The sequence below is a fragment of the Dermacentor albipictus genome, chromosome 2 (assembly GCF_038994185.2).
Source record: "Dermacentor albipictus isolate Rhodes 1998 colony chromosome 2, USDA_Dalb.pri_finalv2, whole genome shotgun sequence".
Lineage (NCBI taxonomy): Eukaryota > Metazoa > Arthropoda > Arachnida > Ixodida > Ixodidae > Dermacentor > Dermacentor albipictus.
In genome coordinates, this window is record NC_091822.1 from 47,890,893 (window position 1) to 47,910,196 (window position 19,304).

At 48.1% G+C, this 19,304-nt stretch overlaps 1 long non-coding RNA gene across 6 annotated transcripts in view; it reads right to left on the reverse strand.

Moving 5' to 3' along the window:
• The window catches only part of LOC139055932 (uncharacterized), a 79,239-nt gene that overhangs the window by 10,708 nt on the left and 49,227 nt on the right, over positions 1-19,304 (reverse strand). For 3 of the 6 annotated variants that reach the window (XR_011512010.1, XR_011512009.1, XR_011512008.1), the window contains one exon: positions 13,106-13,293. This is a non-coding gene — a long non-coding RNA (uncharacterized lncRNA). Of the gene's footprint in view, positions 1-13,105; positions 13,349-19,304 lie in introns of all 6 variants that reach the window. The other 3 variants (XR_011512013.1, XR_011512011.1, XR_011512012.1) reach the window with 2 other exon arrangements.

A 19,304-nucleotide genomic window follows, 5' to 3' on the forward strand; every position in this document is an offset into this window, starting at 1 on the left:
CAGAACACCAGCATCCGAAAAGGATGGACCGACCGCTGCGTAAGATACGCCAGAATTACACTTCGATGCGTCTGTAAAGAATTCAGGAGAGGAGTATTTGTGCTGTAATTCGAGGAAATACGTTCGTATATGCGCGACAGGCGCGTGCTTTGTAACAGTTGCGAAAGATATATCACAGTCTATTGGTTGCCACTGCCACGGCGGGGGCCGTATAGCAGGGGACATAGGGTGGTATTCAAGCAGTGGAACCCTTGTTTCTTCAGCCATGTCTCTGACACGCAGTGAGAAAGGCTTTGCCACTGTGGGCCGGTTGCGAAAAAGTTGACAGCTGGACAAATCGTTTATGGTGGAGAACGCGGGCTGCTCACTGTTTGCGTTCACTCTCAGAAAATACATGAAAGAGGAATATGTTCTCTGCAGATTAAGTGACCAATCATCCGATTCAACGTAAAGGCTTTCCGCTGGGCTTGTTCTAAAGGCGCCTGTGGACAAGCGAATGCCTAAGTGGTGGACAGGGTCTAGCATCTTCAGAGCAGTTGGAGTAGCCGACTGGTAAACTATGGCTCCATAGTCTAGTCGTGTGCGTATGAGGCTTTTATACAAGTTCATGAGACATTTTCTATCACTGCCCCAGGTTGTGCGTGAGAGCACCTTTAAGATATTCATTGTTTTCATGCACTTGTTTTTAAGATATTTTATGTGCTGCACAAAGGTTAGCTTCGCGTCTAAAATTATGCCTAAGAATTTATGTTCCCTGTTTACGGGCAGACGCTCACCATGCAACACAATTTCAGGATCAGGGTGCAGGCCTCTTTTTCTGGAGAAAATGATACAGGTACTTTTTTGTGGGTTCAATCTGAACCCGTTCTCATCAGCCCATTTGGAGACCCTGTTAAGTCCAAGCTGGACCTGTCGCTCACAGATTGCAAGAGAACTTGACTGAAATCCTATCTGCACGTCGTCAACATACGTTGAATAGAAGATGTTATGTGGTATGTGTAGACGAAGAGAATTCATTTTTACTATAAAGAGTGTGCAGCTGAGCACCCCGCCCTGCGGCACTCCAGTTTCCTGTACAAACTTCTGTGACAGAACACTGCCCACTCGAACACGGAATGTCCGATTGGACAGATAACTTTCTATAACATTGAACATATTTCCGTGTATACCTAACTGTGAGAGGTCTTTCAATATCCCGAACCGCCACGTTGATTGTTTGATTGATTAGTAGGGTTTTTTTGGCACAAGGGCCAGATGTGGCCAAAGAGCGCCAAGTCGATGATCTGTGCTTGTCAATGATATGTGGGTGTTGATTGTGGGGAGTATATGATACATGGCTGCATAGTGGCCTAAAAATATTCGCTAAAAGGTGGAAAATATACATGTGATGCAATGTGGCTGTAAAAGGGCCTAAAATTCATTCGCTCTGGAGTGCGTAAAATACAAGTGTAAAAAAAAATGACAGTGATTGATCGTCCCTGCGATGAAAATAGGTGTTTCGCGAGATATGGATGATCAGTAAAACATGTAATGGCTGTAGCACTAGTGCCTCAGCAAGGCCTTGAAAGCAAGGGCTGGGAGGCACGTGCTCTAGAAAATGGTTTCATTGCAGCTACGACCTCCAGGTGGAGGCCGTGCTACAAGTAGCCTGGCCAAATTACATTTAGGGTGTCAGTTTCAGTTAAAAAGTTTAATACTGTTCGAAAAGTAAAAAGGGGTTCGTTGCTCAGAAAGAATGCTGGGTGTAATGGTATGTGTTGGAGATAAGCGGAGGGGAAGTACTTTTTCTTTTCTGCCTCTATTTCAGTGCATTGGACAAGAACATGAATAACTGTAAGCCTGTTGCCACATTTGGGACATGTAGGAGGTTCGCTTCCCGTCAAAAGGTAAGAGTGAGTGGCGTACGTATGTCCTATTCTTAATCTACACAGAAGTACTTCCTTATGCCTTGCTGTTCTTTCAGTTATCCAGTTGCCTAATTTTGGTTTGATAACGTGTAGCTTATTCTGTACTGCATTATCCCATTGATGTTGCCAGTACTTCCTAAGTTTATGGCGTAAGAAGGGCTTAAGTTCTGTTGCTGCCATGGGTCTATTAACATCCGTTTCATTAAAGACAACTGACGCTGCACTTTCGTCAGCAGCTACATTACCTTTTATGCCCCTATGGCCAGGTACCCAACATAGGACGATGTTTTGGTTGTATATTAAAGCTAAGCATAGTTCTAGGTATAGTTTATTAAAAACAGGATTCCTATGTTTTCGAAAACTCATTAAGGCCCTTATTACGCTTAATGAGTCGCTGAAAATGATGGCCTTATTGAGATTTGTTTGTCTGATATGTTTTACAGCAGAGAGTATCGCGTACGCCTCAGCCGTGAAAATACTTGTGTTGGGATTTAGAGAATCCGAGGTGGAAAAAGATGGCCCAAGAGCTGCATACGTGACACCAGCAGATGATCTGGAAGCATCTGTATAATATTCGGCACAGCAGTACTTCGCTTGGAGTTCGAGGAAGTGTGACTTTATGTGTGTCTCAGGTGCATGTTTCGTTATTTCGACCAACGAGGTATCGCAGTCTATGGTCTGCCAATCCCAAGGCGGTAGAAGGCGAGTGGGAGGCATTAAGATATTTTGTGGGAGATGGATGTTTGTTTCTTCTGCCATTGCTTCCAAACGTAGGCTCAAAGGAGTTCTAATACGTGGGCGGTTACTGTAAAGTCTGGCAGCGGACAGGTCGCTAACAATGGAATGACATGGGTGCTCGGTGTCTGATTTCACCTTAGTGTAGTATGAAAAACTGAAGAATGTTCTGCGTAGATGTAAGGACCATTCGTTGGCCTCGACGTACAAACTTTCAACAGGGCTCGTTCTAAAGGCGCCTGTTGCAAGTCGTATACCGAGGTTGTGAACTGGGTCGAGAATCTTTAGCGCAGTCTCTGTTGCGGAGTGGTACACCACGGCTCCGTAGTCGAGACGTGATTGTACAAGACTCTTATACAGGCTAAGCAGACACTTCCTGTCACTGCCCCAAGTTGTTCGAGAGAGCAGCTTGAGGAGGTTCATGGTCTTCAGGCATTTTTCTTTAATATATTTTAAGTGGGGAATGAAGTTCAGCTTTGTGTCCAGGATAATACCTAAGAATTTGTGTTCAGGAGTAACAGTTAGTCTTTCTCCATTAATGTTAATGTCTGGTTGTGGCAGTACACCTCTCCTGTTTGAAAATAAGACAGATGTGCTTTTTTGGGGGTTCAATTTAAAACCATTCTCGTCCGCCCACCTTGAGAGTCTATTCAAGCCAAGTTGTAGCTGCCTCTCGCAAATGCTAGCATTGCATGACCTGAACCCTATCTGTACATCGTCCACATAGACGGAGTAGAAGAGTGTGCGAGGCAATACGGTGTGGAGGGAGTTCATTTTAACAATAAATAACCTACAGCTCAGTACTCCACCCTGCGGTACACCTGCCTCCTGTAAAAATGGTCGAGACTGTACGTTGCCAACTCTAACACGAAATGTCCTGTCAGAGAGATAGCTTTCAATTATTCTTAGAAGGTTGCCGCGAATGCCCATTGCAGAAAGATCCCGAAGGATCCCGAAGCGCCACGTAGTATCATACGCCTTCTCCATGTCAAGGAACACTGATAACACAAGCTGTTTGTGGACAAACGCTTCCCTGATGTACATTTCCGTGCGTACAAGCTGATCTGTCGTCGATCTGCCTTCTCTAAAGCCACATTGATATGGATCTAATTTCTTATTAATTTCTAGATAATGTACCAGGCGACTGTTTACCATCTTCTCAAAAACTATGCATAAGCAGCTCGCCAATGCTATAGGCCTATAACTATTTGCCAAAGAAGGGTCCTTACCCTGTTTCAAAATAGGAATTATGATGGCCTCTTTCCAAGCAGAGGGAATGCGGCCGGACGACCATATAGAATTGTAGAGACAAAGAAGGGTTTTTTGTGTTTCAGGTGGCAGGTGTTTAAGCATTTCATATAGGATGCGGTCAGATCCGGGGGCAGATTGGTTGCAGCTGTTTAGGGCTGCCTGAAGCTCTGCCATGCAAAAGGGTCTATTGTATGCCTCGTATTTTGTGCTTTTCCGTTCTAATGGTTGTCCTTCTATTTGCCTTTTGTACCTTTGGAATGTTTCAGAGTAGTGCGACGAGCTGGATATCTGTTCGAAATGTGTGCCAAGAAAGTTCGCCTGATCTTCCATGCTGTCGCCTTGAGTATTCACTAAAGGCAGAGAGAAAGACTGTCGACCCTTTATTCTATTAACTCTATTCCAAACCTTTGTTTCATCAGTGTAAGAGTTAATGTCTGATATATACTTTCTCCAACTCTCTCTTCTAGCTTGTCGCCACATTCTTCGACCCTGGGATTTGACCTGTTTGAAATTGACTAGATTTTCTGCTGTCGGAGATTCCCGGAGTAAACCCCATGCCTTGTTTTGCTTCTTTCGCGCTTTTCGACACTCATCGTTCCACCACGGAAGACGGCGTTTTGTGGACAATCCACTTGTTACAGGGATACATTTGGAGGAGGTGTCAAGGAGAAAAACCGTTAAATATTCAACCGCAGCGTCTATGCTTAAAGCACACATGTCGTCCCAGGATAAACAAGCAAGCTTTTTGAACGTTTCCCAGTCAGCCGAGTCAGTTCTCCAGCGAGGTAATTGTGGAAGGCATTCATTAGCCATTGGTGTGCTTAGAACTACAGGAAAATGATCACTCCCGTATGGGTTTTTAATAACTTTCCATTTAAAGTAAGGTAGAAGAGTAGGAGATGCTATGCTAAGATCTATTGAGGAGTATGTTTTGTTTGCCATGTTATAATACGTGGGCTCCTTCCCATTCAAAAGACATGCCCCTGAAGAAACAAGGAATTGTTCAATCAGGCGACCTCTCGCGTCGCAGCGCGAGTCGCCCCATAGGTTGCTGTGTGCATTTAAATCTCCAAGCACAAGATATGGTTCGGGTAACTGATCTATTAATGTTTGGAATTCTTGTTTGTGAAGCTGAAAATGCGGCGGTATGTATAAAGAGCAAATGGTTATCAGTTTATTTAAAAGTACAGCACGAACGGCCACTGCCTCAAGGGGTGTTCGTAGCCGTAGGTGTTGACAGGCTATAGATTTGTCAGCTATGATGGCTACGCCGCCGGATGATGCGAGGGCATCATCGCGATTCTTCCGAAAAATAACATACTGACGTAGGAAGTTTTTATGATTAGATTTCAAGTGAGTCTCCTGGACACACAGCACTTTTGGAGTTTGTTCTTTAAGGATTTCTTGGACATCGTCGAGGTTGCAAAGCAGGCCTCTGATATTCCACTGAATAATTAGTGTATCCATATTAACATAAATGTTGTGCTATGTGTCAAGGAGAATGGATTTTATTTAGCTTACAGCGCCCTTTTGAGGCCCTGTAATTGGAGTTTTGTCTTTCCTGGAGCGGTCGACAAAGTCGCGCCGCTCCTTAGGCGTCAACTGCGCCTTCTGACTGGGTGTTGTGTCCATAGCCTCTTGAGAGGCACTGGACACGCGCTCTTGCGAGCGGTGAGTTTTCCGCGAAGGCCTTGTCTCTAAAGACAAGGCCTTGGAGCCCACCGTCCTGGTGGTTGGTGGGCTTGTCTTAACCTCGGAGCTGGGCTGACTGGTGCCAGCACCAGCAGAGGCCTCCACTGTGGACAATTTCGGGAGAGGTAGGGCAGCCTTCGCTGCTCCCACCGTGGGGGCGGGTGGCGTTGCCGCACGCTCGCTATGCGTGGCGCTGGCGTCCGCCAAGTGCCGTTGTGGTACTGCCCCCCGACGTACCACTTCGGCGAAAGATGTGCTCTGTGCAAATGTTGGTGAGATGCGCTGTCTTGCTTCTCTGAAAGTTATGTTTTCTTTTACCTTTATCGTAATTATTTCTTTTTCTTTTTTCCAGACTGCGCATGATCGAGAATATGCAGGGTGGCCACCGTTACAATTACTGCAACGGGGCTCAGCCTTACAGTCATCTGCAGAGTGATCATTGGTGCCGCATTTCGCACATGTTAGCCGCCCTCGGCAGCTCTGAGAAGCATGACCAAACCTCTGGCATTTAAAACATCGTCGAGGGTTTGGGATGTATGGTCGTACTCTGAGTTTGGTATATCCAGTTTCTAATGTCTCTGGTAGTGTGCTAGAGCCAAATGTAATAATCAGGTGCTTAGTTGGCAGTTCCTTGTTGTCACGTCTAATTTTTATTCTTTGTACACTTATTACGTTTTCATCCTTCCATCCTTCCAGGAGTTCTTCATCAGTCAAGTCCATCAAGTCTATGTCAGAGATTACGCCTTTGGCTGTATTCATGGTTCGGTGTGCTGTCACACTGACAGGGATGTCTCCAAGTTGTACAAGGTTTGTTAGCTTGTCGTGTTGTGCTTTGTCTTTTAGTTCTAGTAATAGGTCCCCACTGGCCAGCTTGGTGATCTTATAGCCGCCTCCAATGGTCTCTGCGAGATGCTTCGCGACAACGAATGGTGAAATAGTTCTTGCTTTCTTGTCGGGTTTGTCACTGTGGACAACATGAAATTTAGGGAAAGTCTGAGTGCCTTTTAGAAAAAACTGAAACGTAGCATCGGTGCGCCCCCTTTTAGAGGGACGATCGGTACAGAAGGGGTTGGAAGTTCCCATGAAATGTGTTGTGTATTCAGCGACGATGCCAGTCACCCACCACCGAGCCCAACAAGGGGACACGGCAGGGTATGCGGTGAAGCAAAGCCTACCATGCCAACTGTACATCGTCGCTATAACCACATATGTTATAACCAAGGTAGGTCATAGCACACCAGGTTAACCCTCGCCGCCAGGAATGTTGGAAGTTATCACAAAAAAAAGAAGACAGCAAAGACTAAAAGGGAGAGGGAAAGACGAAGATGTGCGAAGAGAGAGATAGGAAAAGGCGACTGCCGATTTCCCCCGGGTGGGTCAGTCCGGGGGTGCCGTCTATGTGAAGCCGAGGCCGAAGAGGTGTGTTGCCTCCGCCGGGGGGCCTTAAAGGTCCAAACACCCAGCATCGGCTCAACCCCCAGGATCCCCTTTTCCCCAGACACGGCTAAGCCGCGCACGGCTACACGCGGGAGGGTCCAACCCTCGTGTGCTCGGGTACGTGGTGGCGCAACACACCAAACGCCTGCTTGCGCAGACGCCCCTGCGGGGCGAACCGCCACGTTGTATCATAGGCTTTCTCCATATCTAAGAATACTGATAAGAAAAACTGCTTATGGACAAAAGCTTCACGGATACGTGCCTCGATGCGTATGAGATGGTCATTGGTGGATCGACCCTCCCGAAACCCCCACTGGAATGGGTCTAGCAATTTGTTTGATTCTAGGAAGTGTAGTAGGCGACAGTTAATCATTTTTTCGAATACTTTGCAGAGGCAACTTGTTAATGCTATAGGTCTATAACTTGATACAGAGGAAGGATCCTTTCCGTGCTTCAGTATTGGAATTATAATAGCCTCCTTCCAAGCAGAGGGGATCTCGCCGGAAGACCATATAACGTTGTAAAGGGAAAGGAGGGTTTTCTGTGTTTCGGATGGTAGGTGTTTTAACATCTCATATATTATACGGTCTGAACCTGGGGCGGATGTATTACAGCAGTTCAGTGCTGCCTGCAGTTCTGCTATGCAGAATGGTTCATTGTACGGCGCACTTTTTGTACATTTCCTTTCTAGCTTTTGGTTCTCTATTCGTGTTCTGTGATTTAGGAATGTTTCTGTGTAGTGTGAGGAGCTGGATATGTGTTCAAAGTGTGTGCCAAGAAAGTTGGCTTGATCTTCCAGGCTTTCTCCGTGACTATTTACTAAAGGCAGCGAATACGTTTGTTGTCCATTAACCTTTTTCACTCTATTCCATACTTTTGTCTCATCTGTGTACGATTTGATGCTTGATATAAACTTCGCCCAACTCTCTCGTCTTGCTTGCCGGCGCGTTCTCCTTGCCTAGGATTTGACATGTTTAAAGTTTTCCAGGTTTTCAGCTGTAGGAGAATCGCGAAATATCGCCCACGCTTTGTTCTGGTTCCTCCGTGCTTGCCTGCATGCATCGTTCCACCAGGGAACACGCCGCTTGGAACCCATGCCGCTCGTTTGTGGAATACATTTACAGGCGGCATCCAGTATAAAAGCTGTAAAATATGCAACAGCATCATCTATGGTTATACCAGACAACTCAGTCCACGTCATGTAAGTAAGAGTTCGGTACCGTTCCCAATCGGCTGAGTCAATCTTCCACCGAGGGACCAGCGGGGGAAGTTGATCTTGTTTCGGCGTAGTTAGAATTATTGGGAAGTGGTCACTCCCATACGGGTTGTTAAGCACATTCCATTTAAAATAGGGTAAAAGCGTCGGCGATAAAATGCTAAGATCTATGGCAGAGTATGACTTGTTGGACAGGTTAAAATATGTGGGCTCCTTCGTGTTCAAGAGACATGTTCCAGAGGTAAAAAGCACCTGTTCAATGACGCGACCTCGCCTATCACAGCGTGAATCGCCCCACAAAGTACTGTGTGCATTAAAATCACCAAGAATAAAATAGGGGTCCAGGAGCTCATCTATTAATGATTCTAAGTCGCGTCTGTGAAGGTGATGATGTGGTGGTATATACAGAGAACAGATTGTAATGAGTTTATTTAAAAGTACGGCTCGAACGGCCACGGCCTCAAGTGACGTTTGGAGCTTTAGATGCTGACACGCTACACTTTTGTCAGCAATAGCTACACCGCCAGATGCTGCGACAGCATCCTCGCGGTCTTTGCGAAACGTAACGTGCTTTCGGAGAAAGTTTGTGTGTGTAGATTTTAAGTGTGTCTCCTGTAAACACAGCACTTTTGGATTGTGTTTATGGATGAGTTCTTGAACATCATCAAGATTCCTAAGTAGACCTCTGACGTTCCATTGAATGATTTGTGTATCCATATTTTATATTAAATTGGTGCTGTGTTTACGAAAACGGAAGGGATGTCTTAGATTACAGAGCCCTTTCGAGGCCCTGTAACCGGGGTTTTGCTCTTTTTGAAGCGTTCGAGAGAACCTCGCCGCTCCTTAGGCGCCGGATGCGCCTTGAGGATAGGTGTAATGTCCATTGTCTCTTGTGAGGCGCCGGACACCTGCTCTTGCGAGCGAGAAGTTTCCCGAGAGGGTCCCGCCTTGGAGGGCAAGACCCCTGCGCCCACCAGCCCGGAGGTCGATGGGGCTCCCTGGGAAATTTGGCTGCGCCGGCCGTTGCCAGCGCTGGAAGGGACCTTGGAGGTTGAGGCAGCCTCGGCTGCGCCCACCTTCGGGGTCGACGGTCCCTTCTCCTCGGTTGACGGAGCAGCGCTAGCTGTAACCGCCGCGGGGGCAGATGGCGTAACTGCCGACTCACTGCGTGTGGGTCGGACAGTCGCCGGAGGCCGTTGTGACGCTGCCCCCTGACGCGCCACTTCGGCAAAGCTTTTCTTTGGCAGGTATGCAACCCGCCTGCGTGCCTCCTTGAATGATATATTCTCTATCACTTTTATAGTTACTATTTCTTTTTCCTTCTTCCAGGAGGGGCACGACCGCGAGTACGCGGCGTGATCCCCGTCACAGTTTACACAGTGGAGAGAGTTATTACATGCTTCAGTGGCGTGTTCAAGGGCACTACATTTCGCACATGTTTGGCGGCCTCGGCAGCTCTGCGAGCTGTGGCCGAAACGCTGGCATTTGAAACATCTCAAGGGATTTGGCACGTACGGTCTTACACGAAGCTTGATGTACCCAGCCTCGATTGACTCGGGCAGGACACTTGAATTGAATGTGAGTATTATGTGTTTGGTCGCAATTTCTTTACCGTCTCGCCTCATCTTGATTCTTTTGACGTTTATGACATTTTGTTCACTGAAGCCCTCCAAAAGTTCAGCCTCAGTGAGCTCTAGCAAATCATCGTCGGAGACAACGCCGCGGGAGGTATTCATCGTGCGGTGCGGGGTTACTACTACTTGGGTCTCCCCAAATGATACTAGCTGTGGCAGCTTCTCAAATTGCTTCTGGTCGCGGAGCTCCAAGAGGAGGTCACCGCTAGCCATCCTCGACACCTTATATCCTGGGCCAAAAACTTCGGTAAGAGACTTAGAGACAAGGAAAGGGGAGATTGTTCGTACTTGTTTAGCTGGTTTTTCTGAGTGGATGACATGAAAACGTGGAAAATTGTGGACTTGGCGTCCGAAAAACTGAAAGACCTCTTCGGTGCGCCCTCGTTTCTGAGGGCGATCAGGGAGTTTAGGAAAAGCGTTTTCCATAAGTACAATTGGGTTTTCGGCCGCGATGCCAACCACCCACCATGGAGCCCAACAGGGGGACGTGACAGGAGCTCCTGCTATAGAAACCCTGCCAACGCCAGCCGTACATCGCTGCTATAACCAAATACAGCATAACCAAGGCTGGCCAGCTACACAAGGTTAACCCTTGCCGCCGGGAAACTAGGAAGTGAGGAGAAGTGATGAGAAGACAGGAAAGATGAAAAAGACGGGAGAAAAAGACGAAGATTGGAGAGGAGGACAGGAAAAGGCGACTGCCGATTTCCCCCGGGTGGGTCAGTCCGGGGGTGCCGTCTACGTGAAGCCGAGGCCAAAGGGGTGTGTTGCCTCCGCCGGGGGGCCTTAAAGGTTCAAACACCCAGCATCGGCTCAACCCCCAGGATCCCCTTTTCCCCAGACACGGCTAAGCCGCGCACGGCTACACGCGGGAGGGTCCAACCCTCATGTGCTCGGGTCCGTGGTGTCGCAACACACCAAACGCCTGCTTGCACAGACGCCCCTGCGGGGTTATGTGGGCCTTTCAGTGTATATATATATATATATATAGTCATATAATGAGAAGCCAACAAACACTGACACCAAGTACAACATAGGGGAAATTGCATGTGCTTAATAAATGAAATAAAGTAATGATAAACTAATGGAAGTTAAAGTGAATGAAAAAACAACTTGCCGCAGGTGGGAACCGAACCCACAACCTTCGCATGTCGCGTGCGATGCTCTACCAATTGAGCTACCGCGGCGGCGTTTCCCCATCCACTTTTTTTTGGGTATTTATGTGTACTAGTAGAACCCTGGGAGTGTTATATATATATATGTATATATTTCACGAGCACCGGCCTTTCTCCTATTATCTCTTTCAGAGACAGGATAGCCCACGACCACCAGCGAAGCAGGTAATAGAACGCTGCTGTGCACGCCGTTGACGCACCGGCTCACACGCGGCCGTTGACATGTGACTGATAGGCGGCCCTGTCGGCGGCCTTGTCCACAGACCTCTTTATTCTCAATTTTTCATGCCCGCCACTACCCACCTTCGCTGGTTCATGCACCCACCCGCCTTCCCCTTTGTTCACTTTACAAGGAATGGCCCCCTCACAGTTACACGGACGTCGAACCTCGAATACGTCCTGAGTGAAATGTGGACATTGCACTTACACTAAAACTCGCGTGCGGATTTTTTCATATTTTAATATGCGATTATAAGCTGGCTGAAGCACGCAATATTCGCTGGAAATTTCAGAGAAACCAAACTTTTCCTCAGTACTTGTTCACGTTTACAGTTAGTAACAAAACTGGCAAAATACGCGGAATACTCGAAGGATTGCGAAACGAAGAAATACAGTAAATATCTTTTCAAAGAGCTTGAGCTTCGCAATACTGTGCCGGCTATTTTCAGCGCTGACTTCTCGCTATTCATTTCAGGCAAACAGGTTTAGAGCTTTGTTTTGTCCCAATTTGTCCTCCAGGCATTTTTTTTCTTTTTGTTTTACGACCAATTTCGTGCGCAATAAAGAACCTCCTCCTCGAGCGCACAAAATACGATCCACAGCGATGGCTCTTGCAAACAAATATTTTGCTTTTAGACAGAAGACCATTCACTCAAAAAAAGATACTTGGTCCATGCCCAACTGCGTGCCTTCAAAAAAGAGCCCTTCTTGGTTTGAAGAACTTTCTCCGAGGACACCAACATTTTGGGGAAATATTAAGTTTCAGTTGATCCTAATAAGGTAAATTAATTATATAAATGTTGTTGTGGGTTAAAAATTGATTTCCGTTGCGATTGTAATTTTTACACAATATGTGACTGTGCTGTGTGCTTGCAGTGTAATTCCATCTGTTGCGTGTTTGGCTATTCAAAATATCTGTCTTGGTATATGCGAATGTGTGCGCAACTCAAGTACAAAACTTCGCGATTCATGTACTGTTAGGCTGTAGTTTCTATACACCTTGTGCACCACCGAGTGCCACATTGTGTGCAATTACTGTCCCAATTTACGCATATTTGTTTCCTTTGCTATGTGACAAGGAATGAAAAACTTTATTGCCACAAAGAAGGTATACCGGCGAGGGTGGAGCTCTCAGTCCAGGGCCCAGGAGTAACCGGTGCCGCAATAAAGGCTCTAACCTCTCCTAATATTCGTTTCAATAGAATTCTTTTTTTGGAATATTCCACATTTTTTTCTACTTAGTAGGCACGTCGGCCGCGCTTCACCGCCGTGCGTCCAAAACAGCTGCAGTTGTCCGCTGCTTCGAGGGCGAACGCGCATCGTTCATTTTTGAACAAACCACGTGGCGACGTTAACCATGCGTGAATGTTGCGCATCCGTGCCCCACTGAAGTATGCGCCTGCCATAAATTGTCTTAGAAGTCCTACTTCCGAATGCTATTTACGTGTACCCTTAGCAAGCGGTTATGTTAGAGCAGTCGGTTATCTCGACATAACACAATATGCCGCAATATATCGCCCTAGCCAAACCATAAACTGCTCTGCAGGCCTGCGAGTACGAGTGATCTTTAAATGTCTTAGTGTTCGCATGAGTCGTGATCGGTAAGTGTTATCGCAACCACGGCACTTTCCTGGGTACACTCTAGAAATGCTGATGCAGACACATGAGCTTTAACCTCACTCAACCGTCAAGTCTTCAAGAGAGACCACCGACTTGTTTACCCATTATCCACAGCTATGTGAAACAATATGTATTAGTGGCAGTGAGATTAACATTTAAGCTTCTGCGGCACAAATGTCTAAATGATGTCGGAGAGGAAATATTTAGAAATTTGCCCACCTTCAGGAAGTTGTCCGTGATGCTTTCCGCGTTGGCGTGTACCTGAAGATGTCCGCTCCTTCTTATGGCGCTGCTTCTTGGCTTTGGAGCTCGGATCACCACCACCCGTTCGCTTTCGGCTGCGGGGTTGTCGCCTGTTGCGGCCATTGCCAAGAATTACTCTCACGAAGTTGTCCAGCAGGAGGCGCCTGTGTATACCGACATCTTGTTTGCTGCCGTTAATCTCTCTGATCTTCTCCTCGGCTGCTCGAAGCACAGCGTCGATATCCATGGCGGTTGTGAAGAATTAATGCAGGACCACGACCACACGGCACTAGAAAACCACAAGCTAGCCGTACTGCAGAGTACGGTAGCCTTGAAGTGAATGCCGCCTATGGTAAAATGCGTCTTTTGAACAGCAGTCACTAGAACTTTGCTGCGCATGCGCGAAAGCGTACTCAAGACTACAGACTATTGCACAGAAGTATTTCGTCGCACCCCCATACCAGTCTACAGTCGGGGATAATATCGCCCCACCCAGAATACCTGTGAAGTCTCGACGATTTCTCAAGTATTTAAGCGTGACTGATGACAACAATACATCCCTTCTCAGTAGGCAAGTTTGAGCGAACTCGAAAGACATGAATTGCTCGTATGAATTCTCGCTATACCTTTGTGCTCGCTCTTCGTCTGGAAAGGAGGAGGCGTGTAATCGCAATTACAGCAAGGCGTGCCGTTTGCGCAGGAGACTTTTTACAAGTCTAGGAAATTGTTGACAACCGTGAAAACAGGTTGGGGGGTCACGGCTAAGATTATAGTTTGTCTCAATGCACAATCGTATTGTGCAGTACTGGAATTACTTTTTTAGGCAAGGTCACCAGTTTCTCGTCTTTGCGCTGGTAGACTCTGCTCATGTCGCCCTAAAAGCACTCGCATGATAGAAAGACGTATAAAAAATTTTAAAAAATGGAGGCGGGGAGGGGGGGGGGTGCCTTTAAGAGTGTATATAGACCAGAATTTGAACTTTTGTGAACAATACCTTGCAGAACTACATGCTGTTTCAAGTTAAGAGCCATGAACACAAAAGTGACCACAGAGTGAAAAATGTGTATTCCTGATGTTTTTTTTTCTTTTTATTGGCAAGGAAACTATTAACAATGAAGTAGAAGAGGTTATTGGCTCAGGTTCTAGTGCACATGAATCCTTGAATGTTAAGAGTGGCATTTATTTTTTGCAAATGCTGTAAGAGATCAGACAACCAGGTTGCAAATATTTCTTATGCTGAAAGCAGCATGTTTCTTGAAGGGAGGGTGGTGTTCAATCAGCGAAGCTGTCGTGTGTTTTACCTCAATCGAAGCATGTATGTATGTTTAGGTATTATTATTATCATTATAAAATACACAATGCCAACTGGTAATAACAGTGTGCATAGGACGCAGGTCTCTGCAAAACCGAGCCTGGACGCGAGTGACCATATGCGTAGACCAAGGCGCAGTCAAAGGAGTTCACGAAAGAAAACACACGTTTGTGATTTGCAATAGGGCATACTTTGTAGTCAATGAGCAGAATTAAACTTGCAAGGACTAGAGTTTTATGTAGCGGACGATATAGCATTTCCTTCCCGTAGAAGCTAATGAATTGACAGCAGACGGGAATTCCACGATATATACAACTTCAGAGTGGACTATGTATTAAAAAGAACGCAGCGCAAGCTAGGAGTAATGTTCGAGTCGTCTTCGCCGCTAATTTCTGCATAATTCTTTCCAAGATACCTACATTACATTGAGTGTTACAGAACATTTGCACGAAATTGGAGGCCAAAATTTCATCGTGTCGACGCGACGCGTAGAGGACGGACATCCACCATGAGCGGAGTGTACTGCTTCATTGTAAAAAAAAAAAAAATGATCGCCTAGCCTTTCATTTGGGTATTGTACACGCGACTGCATATTACGCTGCGGATTTCAGGGAGAAAGCCGATACGCCGACTGTAGCGTTATCGCGAGCAAAGACAGCGCTGAGCGCGAGTTCGGTGGAATCGTGGAATGTCGTTTGGCAGTATTGTCGACTGTAGTAACGACGATCCCTCTTTTTCGTCACCTCCTCTTTATTGTTGTTCAATGACGACCGCCAGGGAGCGGCGGCTCCTCTACTGTGCGCAACAATCAATTGTGCCCCTAACTGGCAGCATCTGTACGCCCTCTTAACGCGACAGTATTTATCGCGACCCCGTTTCGCAGAAAATTCGGTATCGGCGGCAGCGGGCCCGGGATGCCTGTAGGGGGGGGGGGGGGGGGGGGAATATCACCCCGATACCCGCTGGCCCTTCGTGGGGCGCAGAGGCGTTACTGAATTGAATTTCCTAAAGTAACGCGCGTCAGAAAAATTCGTGAAGTACGACTTACAGACCGTCTACAGACAAGACAGCGTCGGATTGCAATTTGACTATACGTGGACATCCACTCATGCACATCCAATCAGACATCCACCCGTTGGTAGCAATTGTTACAAAGGAAACCCATACGGCTTCCTGGAAAGAAAAGCCTCGCAGTTGAAGAAAAATTCGCCCTGGTTGATTAGGCCACAGGATTCAAAGAAATACCAAAACATCCCATTCACCTCCGTCCAATTCGACTGCTTAATTTCAGCCTCACCCTCCGTGGTGGCGGAGGCTATCGTGCTCAGCAGCGCAACACGAGGTCGCGAGATCAAATCCCGGCCACGACGGCCCCATTTCGATGGGGTGAAAGGCGACAACACCCGTGTCACGTCCTCTGGGAACACATTAAAGATGCCCTAAGGGTAAATTTTATTCCGGAGTCCCCCACTACCGCGTACCTCGTAAGCAAATCATGATTTTGGCACGTTAAACCCCGTAATCCAATCTAATTTCATCATCCGTGTCTTGCTTACAAAGACGCACAACATTCAAACTCGAAACTAGAAATGGCTAGCATTTCTAGCATTCGAAAATGGCGGAGACGAGTCGTTGAACAGGTAAGAAAGTAATGTAATGGCAGCTGTGACGTTGAGTGCAAGTTTTCGCTACATAGCTACCTTGAAAGGCTCGGCGGCTTTATCATGAACACCGCAATGCTGAAAATGCATGCGATAACGCACCATATATGCACATAAAAATTGCAACCACGAATATACCACGAGAGTGGACCTTGTCTGAGAAAAAGGAAAATAATATAACGGTATAACTCAAAGTGATGCCGCAGAGAAACGGGAAAGGACACACAGAAGCGGATGCGCGCAGGGCTACATTCATCGTTACAGTGAACTGCAGTCTCAAAATAAAGTGACAAGATGGGTGCTGTCTACCTGTCACTGTAAGCGAGAGCAGTGCCATTAGCCGTGAAATCCAACAAGGCTATTGGAATGCAACACTTCAAAATGTCCATGCTACAATCGAGCGCGGCAAAGGTTTCCATTGATTACGCAATCACTCACCGCGCAACTTCGAGACTGCTTGCATGACACACCTGCATTATAGCACCAATCGTCTTGCGCTAGGCTGTGAATAAATATGGCTCGCCATCCCCGCCCTGCGCAAGTGAATGCTCGGCGAAGGTGTGGAAAACCACCGCTACAAATTCTGAGGGGGGTACTCTTTTTTATACAGAATCGTTATATGGCCCGTGAAGCGAAAAATCCGGTGTTAACATCCGACAGTACCAAAGCCCATGTGACCAAGTGGTGATGTCACGTTTGACGTGGTGACGAAACGCGTTTACGTCATCACAAACGTCGCATGATGATGTCATTACAACATAGTCGTGTGTGAAAACATCACGTCAAACGCTGTTATAAAGGGATCGTCACGCCATGATATGTATTGATAACATCATGTGATGACGTCTTCACGTCAAACGTGACGTCACACGACGACGTTATTGTAAAGCGATGATAATACATGATCACGTAATGTGATGCCTCTTCGAGAAACAGCACGCTGTGCACTTAGGTCTAGCACTTACTCCGAGATCATCCCATGATGACGAAACATGATTACGTGATCACATCAAATGTCGCGTGACGACATCACGTCAAACCTTCCGCTATGTGATAAAGTGACATTATCATTTGTTGACGTAACCTGGTGGCTTCATCATGCCAAAAGCAACGACACGCGATGACGTCTTCGTCAAATGATGTGACATAGGATAGGATAGGAATAACTTTAATGAAGTGCCGGCAAACGACGATTTAACGTGTCGTGACGCTGGCCAAGCGTCGACCCGGGGTTATGCCCTACTCTGCACTAGCCCAGTTGGGCCCGTTTGTAGTGGGTCATGAGGCTTATGCTTCTCGAGCGCACCCCAGGCCTGCTGGACGGCCCATAGTTGTGATTCCTTGTCTGCAGACTGCAGTGCACCTTGTAGTTCTGGCGGGTAAGTCCTGGAGGTAGCTGCCGTCGGGAACCTGGCACAGTCCCACATGATATGCCATTGGTCCGCCGGACCCGCTGCACAAACACCGCACAGCCCACTCGGATAGAGCTCTGGGTGAAGCACGTGCAGCATTGCGGGGGCGAGGAGTGACGCGGTCTGTATTTGTCTTAGGATTACGGCCTCCTCCCGACTGAGTGCCGGGTGGGGAGGCGGCATTGTCCGTCGAGCTAAGCGGTAACACTTAGTTACTTCGGCATAACTAGTCACTCTGTCCTTGGTTTCGAACCACCACACGGAACGGTCACTCTCGGGGGCACGGAAAGTAAGCGCTCGTGCCGCCGAATGAGCCGTCTCGTTGTGGTTCGGTGAGGATGCACACTCGCCAGCGTGCGCCGGGAACCACTTGATACGGACGGTGCTGCCGCGGTCTTGAAGTTGGAGCTTGCCGATGATGGCGGCCGCCGGCGCGCATATTCGCCCCTTGGCAAAGTTGCGCACGGCATTCCTCGAGTCGCTGAGCACGGTGCGACACTCGGCCTCGGTGATCGCCAGAGCGATGGCAACCTCCTCAGCGTCTGTGGCGTTCGTGCACCGCACGCTCGCCGCCGTTGTCTTGGTGCCGGTAGCCGCCGCAACGACCACCGCCGCGAAGCCTTCCCGCTTGTATTCCGCGGCGTCCACATACCGGGCGTGCGGGTCTTGGGCGTGTTGTTCAGTGAGGGCCTTGGCCCGCGCCTGCCGCCGTTCTTGGTTGTATTCTGGGTGCATGTTCTTCGGGATGGGGTCCACGTAAATGTGGGCCCGCGCCTCATCTGTAATCTCGCACGGTTGCCGGCTGGGAGCTTGGGGGCTGTAACCCAGGGACGTCAGTATACTGCGGCCCGTCTTGGTGGTAGAGAGGCGCTCGAATTGCGCGCTGAGCTGCGCCTCGGCTATTTCTTCTAGGGTATTATGGACGCCGAGCTGCAAGAGCCGAGCCGTACTCGTGGTCTCCATTAAACCCAGCGCCGCCTTGTAAGCCCGTCTGATCAGCGTGTTGATCTTGGTCCTGTCAGTGACGTGCCAATTAAGGTAGGCCGCAACGTAGGCGATGTGACTAATCACGAACGACTGGACAAGGCGCACGAGACTGTCCTCACGCATGCCTGCCCGTCGTGCAGAGACTCGATGTATGAGCCGGATGGCGTCCATTGCCTTGGTGGTAAGCTTGTTGATGGTCTCGTCGTTGCGGCCGCTCTTGTTGAGCAGCAGGCCCAGGACCCTGATCTTGGGAACTTCGGGGATGCGTTGCCCCGATGCAGTCACAATTTTGATGTGATCACACTCGCGAAGAGGAGCGCGCTTCCGTCCCGGTCGAACCGGTGTGAGGACGAACAGCTCGGATTTGGCGGGCGAGCACATGAGGCCTGTGCCATCAAGGTGCTGCTCGATGGCGGTAACCGCCGCTTGCAGCTGTTGCTCGATGCTGGCGTCGGTGCCGCCGGCCGCCCACAGGGTAATGTCGTCGGCGTAGATCGTATGCCGGACGCCGGTCCCCGCTACTGCCCTCGCTACCCCGATCATGACGAGGTTAAAGAGCAACGGCGATATAACTGAACCCTGTGGAGTACCCGTACTGCCGAGCTTGTGTTCGGGGAGCTTGAGGTCTCCGGCGTGCAGTTCCACCGTGCGGTTGGTCAAGAAGTCTTGAATGTAATTGTAGCTCGTTACCCCCATGTTGAGCCTTGATACTTGTCCTAATATGGCTGAGTGTTTGACTTTGTCGAATGCACTTTGTAAATCGAGACCCAGAATTACTTTGCTGTCTTGTGTCTTGTTGTCGA